This window comes from Ixodes scapularis, unplaced genomic scaffold (assembly GCF_016920785.2).
Source record: "Ixodes scapularis isolate PalLabHiFi unplaced genomic scaffold, ASM1692078v2 PGA_scaffold8__174_contigs__length_109621045, whole genome shotgun sequence".
Taxonomy (NCBI): domain Eukaryota; kingdom Metazoa; phylum Arthropoda; class Arachnida; order Ixodida; family Ixodidae; genus Ixodes; species Ixodes scapularis.
The window spans coordinates 69,177,423-69,186,399 of NW_024609883.1; positions in this window are offsets into that span (position 1 = coordinate 69,177,423).

The following is an 8,977-nucleotide window of genomic DNA, read 5'->3' on the forward strand; positions in this document are numbered from 1 at the left end:
TGACCTAACTGTCAAGCAGAAGCCACGAACACAGTGCGGCTGCCTTCTACACCCGAGTGCTTGCAGGCTTTTAAAAACCAGAATGCACTCTTTCAGACACTCCTCATGGATACAGCCGTTACACATTGCAGAGGCATATGACGGCTCTGGCCTCTCGCAAAGCCGTTTATTGAGAAAGTTTGGCCATACATTGGTTTGAATGGGCGAGCATCTCGGGGCCAACCACAGGCCAAGAAACAGCCCCTAGCGGTGGTCGTGTGCTCTAAATTTGTGACACGACTAAGTTAAGCCGTTTTAGCGTCGCTAGAGTGAAAAGGTTTAGCTCTCGGTGACTGAAAACTTTGCGCATGTGAGGTTTTCGTCACGCCAATATTCAAATGTAGAATAAATGAACGTGCGCTCCGAACCAGGGCCGACTTGTTAGAAACAGCGTCTCAGCTGAGACGGAGAAAGAAAGCACTGCCAGAGCCAGCGCACGAGCCGAGCTGGACTCCGCGTCTCAAGACGCTCGCGCGCCCCACCCTTTGCAGTGTTTTCTCTCAGCCAGTTTCAGCTCAGACGCTGTTCTAGCAAGCCGGCCCAGAGCAAACTGTCACTGATACTCCATGTGCGCAAACATCAGCAGTGCAGACAAAGGCATGGGCACGAGCGCGTGGCTTTGGAAACTGCCTCCTATGCACGAGTTCTCGTACAAACAAAAGCATTTCGCTGAGCTATAGGCTCACGCGCCTGTGCCTTTGTTTTTACTGCAGACATTTGTGAGATGGAGTAGAGAGGCCGAGATTGAATGCTTTTATTTCACGCTTTAAATGTCGTTTGAAATATTGTGACGTCACGGTCTCCTGATTGGTCGACGCTGCGTCGTACCTTTAGTTTACGCTCTAACTGCGGGGAGAGTTTTCGGCGCTGACGCTGGCCTTTGCTCCGCCCAGTGTCCAAACTCTCCTAATATACGGCTCTGCGAGAGGCGTTTGAAGCGCCTCTCGTCGTTATATCTTTACCGTCACTTGCAGCCACGAGCAAGTGACGGTAATGCTCGTGGCTGTATTCTGCAGCCACGAGCTTTACAGTCCAAGATATCCGGTGCAGCGGCAAAGACGCACCGAGGAAGTTTTGGGCCTACCTTGGATCCTTAGATGGCAGAGATCAGGAAACCGCTATTTCGACGAGGTCACTGGGGAGGTACCTAACGACCTTGGCACCTACTTGACGAACTACCTGAAGGAGACCTTTGTTTCCGAAGAGCCGGCAGCTCCCCAGCTAGACTGGCCGACGACACACACATAGGAACATTCTCAAGAAAAGATCATAGGCTTGGTGACAATTCTTCGAGCACTGACGCACCTGAAGACATCTACCTCCCAGGGTCTAGACGGAATCCAAGCCTCTTGTCTCAGATCTATGGGAAAGGACTCCATGAAATAGTAGGCAGCGATCTTCAGTGGAATCTTCTGCGGCGCAGAGCCTTTGCCACAAGACTGGCGACTTGGCCGGGTTGTCCTGATCCTTAAGAAGGGCGGAAACCGAAAACGCCTTTGGGACTATAGGCCACCAACAGTAACTTCCACGATATACCGAGTCTTCGCGCGTATCGTGAAAGAAAATATGGCGACATGGACAGAGGGGAATGGGGTGCTCACAGAGCTCCAGGGAGGTTTCCGTCGGGATCGCCGACTAGAAGATAACCTCGTTACGATCACCCAGTGTATTGAGGTTGCGCGTAAAGAAGAAAGAAGTCTGCTGTGCTGCTTTCTTGATATCGCCAAGGCCTATGACAGTGTGCCTCATGACCTACTGATTCTGTACCTAGAAGAGCTTGGTCTTCCGCACCAGTGGTTAACGCTCATCCGATATCTGTATTCAGGCAACACGATGAAAACGGAGCTAAATGGTGCTAAATCAGAAGAAGTGTCGGTGACAAGGGGTCTCCGACAAGGCTGTCCGCTTTCACCGCTTTTGTACATCCTCTATATGTCGGGACTGGAGAGGCGCCTGGTTCAGTCTGGAATTGGGTTCTCATTGGTGCATTTAGAGGAAGGCGAGGAGGTAGATTGGGTACTGCCGGGTCTTACATTTGCGGACGACATTGTACTGATGGCGGAGGCTGCAGAAGACTTACAGAAACTGTTATACATTTGCGATGGGGAGGCGGATGCGCGAGGCCTTCGCTTTAACAACAAAAAGTCGGGAGTGATGCAGCTGGTTGGACCTCAAGAGCCTAATATAAGTAACTGCGTGCTGAATGGCGAAAAAATCCCCGAGCAAGACACTTACAAGTACCTCGGTATTACATTCACCAATAAGCAAGAGTACTTGGCCGAGCACCATCTAAATCTCCGACAGGCAGCTACACGAGGCACCAACGTTCTTCGCAGACGAAACTTATGGACCTGCAACCGGTTTGTTGTTACACGAGAACTTTGGAAAGCGGCCATAGTACCTGGACTGACTTTTGCCAACGCCGTTATCTACGTACCCGGAGATGTGCGGGAGATCTTGGAGCGCCGTCAGCGAGACGTCGGGAGGCAGGCCGTAGGATGCCATGGTATGGTTGCCAACGAGGCTGTCCAAGGAGACCTCGGGTGGTCATCCATGGAAGCCAGAGAAGCGAGGAGCAAGATCGGCTACAACGGGCGGCTGCGATTCATGGACCGAAATCGGTGGGCAAAGCGACTCTTCGTGTACATCCACCTAACAAGTATACAGACAAGATGGAGGAAGCGGCTATATCAACTGAAAAAAAAAAAAAAATTTGGTTTCTTCACAGTGCCCTTGAGTGCCAATACAGACACAAAGTGGGAAACGGAGGTGCGGAAGAGAGTACGTGAGGGGGAGGCCCTTCAGTGGGCAAACGCGGCCAAGAGCAAATCAACGCTACGGGTGTACGACCTCAGCAAAAGTACAATATCAGCGGAGGCTCAGTTATACGATAACAGCCTGGGCAGCCGCTTGCTTTTTGAGGCACGTGCAGGAGGACTGAGAACACTAGTGTACCAACAGAAATATAATCGGATGGTGGAAACAACAACATGCCGGGCTTGTGGAGAAGCGGATGAAACCATCGAACACATCGTCCTCTCATGCACAAGCCTGCAACCAAGGCATCCGGTGCAGTGGTATTACGCTCCTGAAAACGTACAGACACCTGGCTAGGCCCTTCCACAAGCCCAATGACTGGCGAGAGCACTCGGCTTCCAATCACCTGCGACGGGGTCAGTGTTGAACGCGTTTCTAGATAGAGATGTTGCTGCTATCCCTCAAAGTGAGGTTGAAACGCGCGCCACAGCGTCCACGAAGCCGTTCGGACGGAGCTGGGAAGTAATTGAAAGAACGAAAAGCAGACTGGAGGATTGGTGGCGAAGGACAAAAGCAAAGTGAACGCGAAGGACAAGGAGAAAGTGAAAGAAATAAGTGTTTTTTTTTTTTTCGTTTAATATTTTTTTTGGCTAGGCACGAACGTGGTTCGGGACCGCCCGATACAAAGGGAACAGCTGCAAGATCATCATCATCATCATCATCATCAGGCGAACTGGAGTGAGTGCAGGGGGCTACACCTTTCCGCGGGAGTTACACAACTGAGGTAATCTAGTGACGTTGGCGAATGGCGACAGAGCGCCCGCTCGTGGCACGCGTCTTGCGCGTTTCCACAACAATGGTTGGCGGTTCTTGTGTTGTGAGCGTGAATTTTGTCAAGGGACTTTAGTTTTGACGAAAATCGAGCGGTGTCTGGTGGTGGTGGTAAAACATTTATTGCCAAAGCAAAAGGGGAAGGGAACGGGGTCTTCGGTTCGGTGAGTGGAATCCTCTAGTCCGGGATCCCTTGGGAGCTTGCTGCTAGCTTGGTCCGGTTGATCAAGTGTACCTCGATCTTGTAGACCTCGCTGCGCAGCATCTCTTCCCACCGCCGGTCGTCAATAGTGTCGCCAAGCTCTGGAGTGTCCGGGCATGCCCGCACCATGTGCGAGAAAGTGGCTCTTTGCCCGCAGTGTTTGCAGGCGTCGTCGTCTCTGCGCCCCATGTGTTTCAGGAGCACCGGGTTAGTGTAGTTGCCCGCCTGGATCCTTCGCCAGGCAGTACTCTCGGCTTTGCTTAGCTCCTGGCACGGGAGCCCGTACTGTCTCCTCTGGGCCTTGAAGTGGTCCAGCATGTAGTACACCCACTGCCTCGCTTCTGCCCGGTCGACATATCCACGGGCCCGAAGGTCTGCAGCCTGGTTACCTGGAATACCCTCGTGCCCCGGGACCCAGATAATTTCGAAAGTTGACGAACCGTTTGCGGCTCTCTCTAGGATTTTCGCGGCAGTAGCGCACACTCTGCCTCTCATATAATTCCTGCACGCATTCTGCGAGTCTGTCAGAATGTACGTGTGCCCCTTTCCCGCTCTGATCGCTATTGCGATCGCCGCCTCCTCTGCTTCCGTCATTGTCGCGTCTTTCAGTGACAAACTGTCCAGCTGTTTTCCGTCATGCCCGACGCAAACCGCGACTTTGTTGCTACCATACGCCGCAGCATCGGTGTACATGACGTTCTCTCTTCCTTCCATCTTTACTCTGTAGTAGTCAGCTCTTGCCTTTCTCCGTTCCTTGTGTATATTTGGGTGCATGTGCCGCGGTATGGGGCTGACTCTGTATCGTTTCACCAAACTTTGGGTCAGCTGCCTTTCTTTCAGGTTTCTCGTCCTTATATCGCCGTAGCCGAGCCGGACTCCGGTCTCCCTTCCGACCTCGCTGAACCTCCATCGCTCCTTTTGTCCCAATATGACCGCGTCTCTCAATTCCCGGAAAGTGTTCGTGATTCCCATATTTTCGAGCTTCTCTGTCGGCGTGCACGCCGGTAGATGCAGCGCAGTTTATAAGATTCCCGTAGTATGCTGTCCACCCTGTTCTCATCTGCCTTCGTCATGTTGTAGTATGGAAGGCAGTATCTCATTTTGCTTACGATTAGCGCGTCTACTATCCGCAGCGTCGCGGCTTCCTTAAATCCCTTTTTCCTGTTTGCGATCCGCTTGATCATACCGCAGATCTGTTTCGCCGACGTCTTGATCTTATCGATCATCGTGCTCGGCTTTCCGTTGGATTGCAGCCACATACCGAGTATTCGGATGCAGTCCTTCTTCGGTACCATTTTCCCGCCGACCGTGATTTCGATCGGGACACTCTTGTCGTATCCTGCACCGTGTAACCGAAGTATCTCCGATTTCTCCACCGAAATTTCCAGCCCGCACTTCTTTACGTGTTCTTCGACTCGCTTCACCGCTTGCCGGAGAATTTCCACTTTCCTTCCTAGCTTCAGTTCTTTGCTTCCCACCCACAGCGTGACGTCATCCGCGTAGAACGCGAAGCCGAGGCCGTCTATGTCGTCGAGCTTTTTCGGTAGTTCCATCATGGCGATGTTGAACAGTAGCGGCGATATTACCGCTCCCTGTGGCGTTCCCTTATTTGTGAGTCCCACCAGTTTGGGATGCAAATCTCCAACGTGTATTCTTCCTTTCCGGTCTCTTAGGAAGTCCCTCACGTAGGTGTAGGTACGCTCGCCACAATTCATCGTTTGCCTTTCCATCACGTATTCGTGATCGACGTTATCAAACGCCGCCTTCAGGTCTATCGCATTGACCACTCGCTCGGTGTTCCTGTCCTTAGGAAATTCATCCAGTACGTTTTCTTTTAAAAGCGCAAAAATGTCCTGCGTACTAAGGTAAGGCCTGAACCCAAACATTGCGTTGTGGAAGAAGCCGTTCTCCTCGATGTACGGTTGCAGCCTGTTCTTGACGACTCTTTCCATTAGCTTCCCAACCGCCGAAGTCAGAGAGATCGGCCTCAGGTTTTCGAGTTCGATCTTCTTCCCCGGTTTCGAAATAAACTTTATGTCGGACTGCTTCCACTCATCCGGCAGCTTTCCTTGCTTCCAGACTTCGTTGAACATATCGGTGAGTCTCCTGTACTCCTTCTCTGGTAGGTTTCTTAATGCTCCGTTGGTGACTTCATCTCTGCCCGGCGTGCTGTTTCTCGCTTCCCTCGCCGCAGCCTTGACTTCCCCAATTCTAATCTCCTCGTCCAATTCCTGGTTTGGTCTGCCTGAATACTCCGGCAGCTCTTTGCCTCTCGTACCGTCCGGGATGTATCTTTGTCGCACGTACTCCATGAGTTCGTGATCGCTTCCCTTAAATTGGTGAATGATTCTTTGCATCGTCTTGCTTCCTTCGCTCCTCATCTTGGTCGGATCCACGAGGTAGTTGAGCAAAGCCCACGTATCCTTGTTCCCGAGTCCCTTGCCTTTCTTCATATCTTCACACCGCTGTTCCCAGTTGTGCCGAGCAAGTTGCTGCGCGTACTCTTCTATTTGTCGGTCCATTTCCGTCACACTCTTTCCGATCTTGCGGTTGTATCGCTGCCGCTTCCTTCTCCTCGTGAGCTTCCGACGTTCGTCCCACATCGCCATGAGCTTGTTATCCGCCGCGGGGTACTTGGGCGTCAGCTTTACCTCGCTGGTGTTCTTCTTCATCACTTCCTTGATCTTTTTGGCCCAGACGACCGGGTCCGTAACGCCGTCGAGCTCCGCGTCCTTTCTAAAGTCTTCCCAGTTTGTGTGTCTGGTCTTGCCTATGCTCCTTTCCCTGAGGTCCGTTTCCATCTCTATCTTTATGATATAGTGATCGCTTCCCAAATTTTCGCATGTGTTTGACCATTTTACTTTTACGTTCTTGCAGATCGTCAAGTCCGGACTCGTGTCGCTGGTTCGCCCGCCGCCCGTCCTCGTCGGGTTCCATACTTCGTTCTCTATCAAAGCCCCTCCTCTTCAATTGTTTCCAAGAGTTTCTTCCCCTTGCCATTGCTGTATTTGTAACCCCAGCTTTCGTGTGCGGCGTTGAAGTCCCCGAGAATAAGCAGTGCGTTGTCTCCCGCGGCCTTAATCGCTTCTTTGAAGAGTTCCTCGAAAACGTCCTTTTGTTTCTTCGAGTATAGACAATTGTAAGCATGGCGCCACAAGTGGTGCCCCATGCGTGCAAGCGCGTGCAACGCGCGGGTGAACGTAGCTTTGGCAAGCTCGTAATCGCATGGGCGTGCCTGCTCGAGCAGAGACATGGGGGCGGCCAGTCGCCCAGCTTGCAATCGTCTATACATTCAAAATGAAAACGCTCTCGTTTCTTCCTCTTCTTTTAGGCACCAGTTCTATAAGAACGGTCTCGATGTCTTGTTCCGTATCGTGCACGATCGCCGTATAGTTCTTACTGACGAGCGTAGCTACCGCCGGTTTCTCCATGCTATTGACGTACGCGTCATACCCCGTTACCTTCGCTATTGTCTTGACTTCCTGCAGCGCCATCACTGCCGGCCCGTCACCGTTTATGAAGAACTGCAGATTCTTAGCTTTGGGTCCTAAGCCTCTACAATTCCATTGCCATATTTTGATTTCCCTGTGCTTAGACTTGGCCATGTTTACCGGCCTTGATTTCCATTGCTCCCATGATTTGCTCCATAAATAGGCTTAGTCTCTGTTCAATCGCATTCTGACATTGTTCCATAAACACATTTATTCTCTGCTCCATTCTATCGAGGCGCTCGTGCATGTTTCCAGTATTGCTCGGCTTTCCCCCTGTAACACACCTTGTTTCCATATTTGTCTCACAATTTGTTCTCTACTCCAGTATGACCGGCCTTCTGTCCCCCTGCCCGGCTCTTGCCTGCTTCTCCCTCTCATATCTCCTTTTTGCCTGCAGCTTCTCTCTTTCCGCTTGCTCGGCTTTCCTCTGTTCCGCCTCCCGCAGTTCTTTCACTCTTTTCGTCTCTACGCGCTTTTTTTCTTCTATTGCATGCTGCTTGCGCCCTTCTGCCGCAAGCTCCTCACTTTTCCTGACCACTTCTAGTAAAGCCGTCGTTCCTCCGTTCATTAGGTTCTCTATTTGTTGTAATATTTCATGCATCTTGCTTGTCTCTGTCGTCCGCACATTGTGCTCTATGTTTGCCGCTTGTTCTGTTCTGTTACCGGCCCAAGTACTCGCTTTTGGTAAGTTTCTGAACCGCCCTTCAGGCGGCGCCTTGTACTTCTTTTCGCATTCTCTGTCTCCGGTGCGATGACCCTTCCCGCACAGTACGCACTTGATGACGCACCCTTCCTCCTTCGGGTGCGTCTTTCCGCAGTCTCTGCAAGCTGCCTCGTACAGACATACGTCGGCGCGATGCCCCACTCGCATGCATCTATAGCACACCTGTCGTCTGGGTGTGTACTCGTACACTCTGTATGCGCCACCGTAGAAGTACACGTACCTCGGCTTGACATTTCCGCTGAATGTCAATAATACGACCTTCGACTCTCCTAGGCGCCGTGCCGCTATGAGCTATACGCCGGTCTTTGTTCTCGTATTTTCCAGAATTTCTTGTTCTTTGCATTCTGCGCCCACGTTGTGGATTACACCTCTCGTCACGTTCTGCAGTACTTGGTGAACGTTGAACTTAACCGTTCTTCCCTCTTCTAGCTTTAGCGCCTGAATTTCATTAATTTCCTTCGTGGTATCTTCCCGTTCCGTCATGAGAAAAATCGAGTTCGATTCAGCCATGACTTGAAAAGAAAAGTCGCTCACCGTGCAGATGTGCTTCTTGCCGACTGCGTCTACGATGGCCCGCCCGTAGACGTGCGTCCCATACTTGTCCAGTTTGATCCCTTGCTCGGGCCTCAGCGTGAACTTGAACTGGGTGCCCTGCGCCGCCATGACTCTGGGCTTGGGCTTAGCCTTCCAAGCCTCCGTAGAAACGTCTTCTCTCGATTCGGAGAAAACTCGCCTTCGACGCTTTCTTCCCTGGTTCTCCACTCCTCTTCGTCCGCAATGGTCCCGGTGGTATTCCCCCGAAAATCGGGGGTCCCCGGTGCCTCCAGTGTCGCCTCGTGATCCGTTAGGCTTCGTACAATAGCCGACTGGCAGACCGCCGACGAACGTCCGCCCCCTTTGGCTGCTCCGCAGAAAATCCTAGCGGTGTCTTTC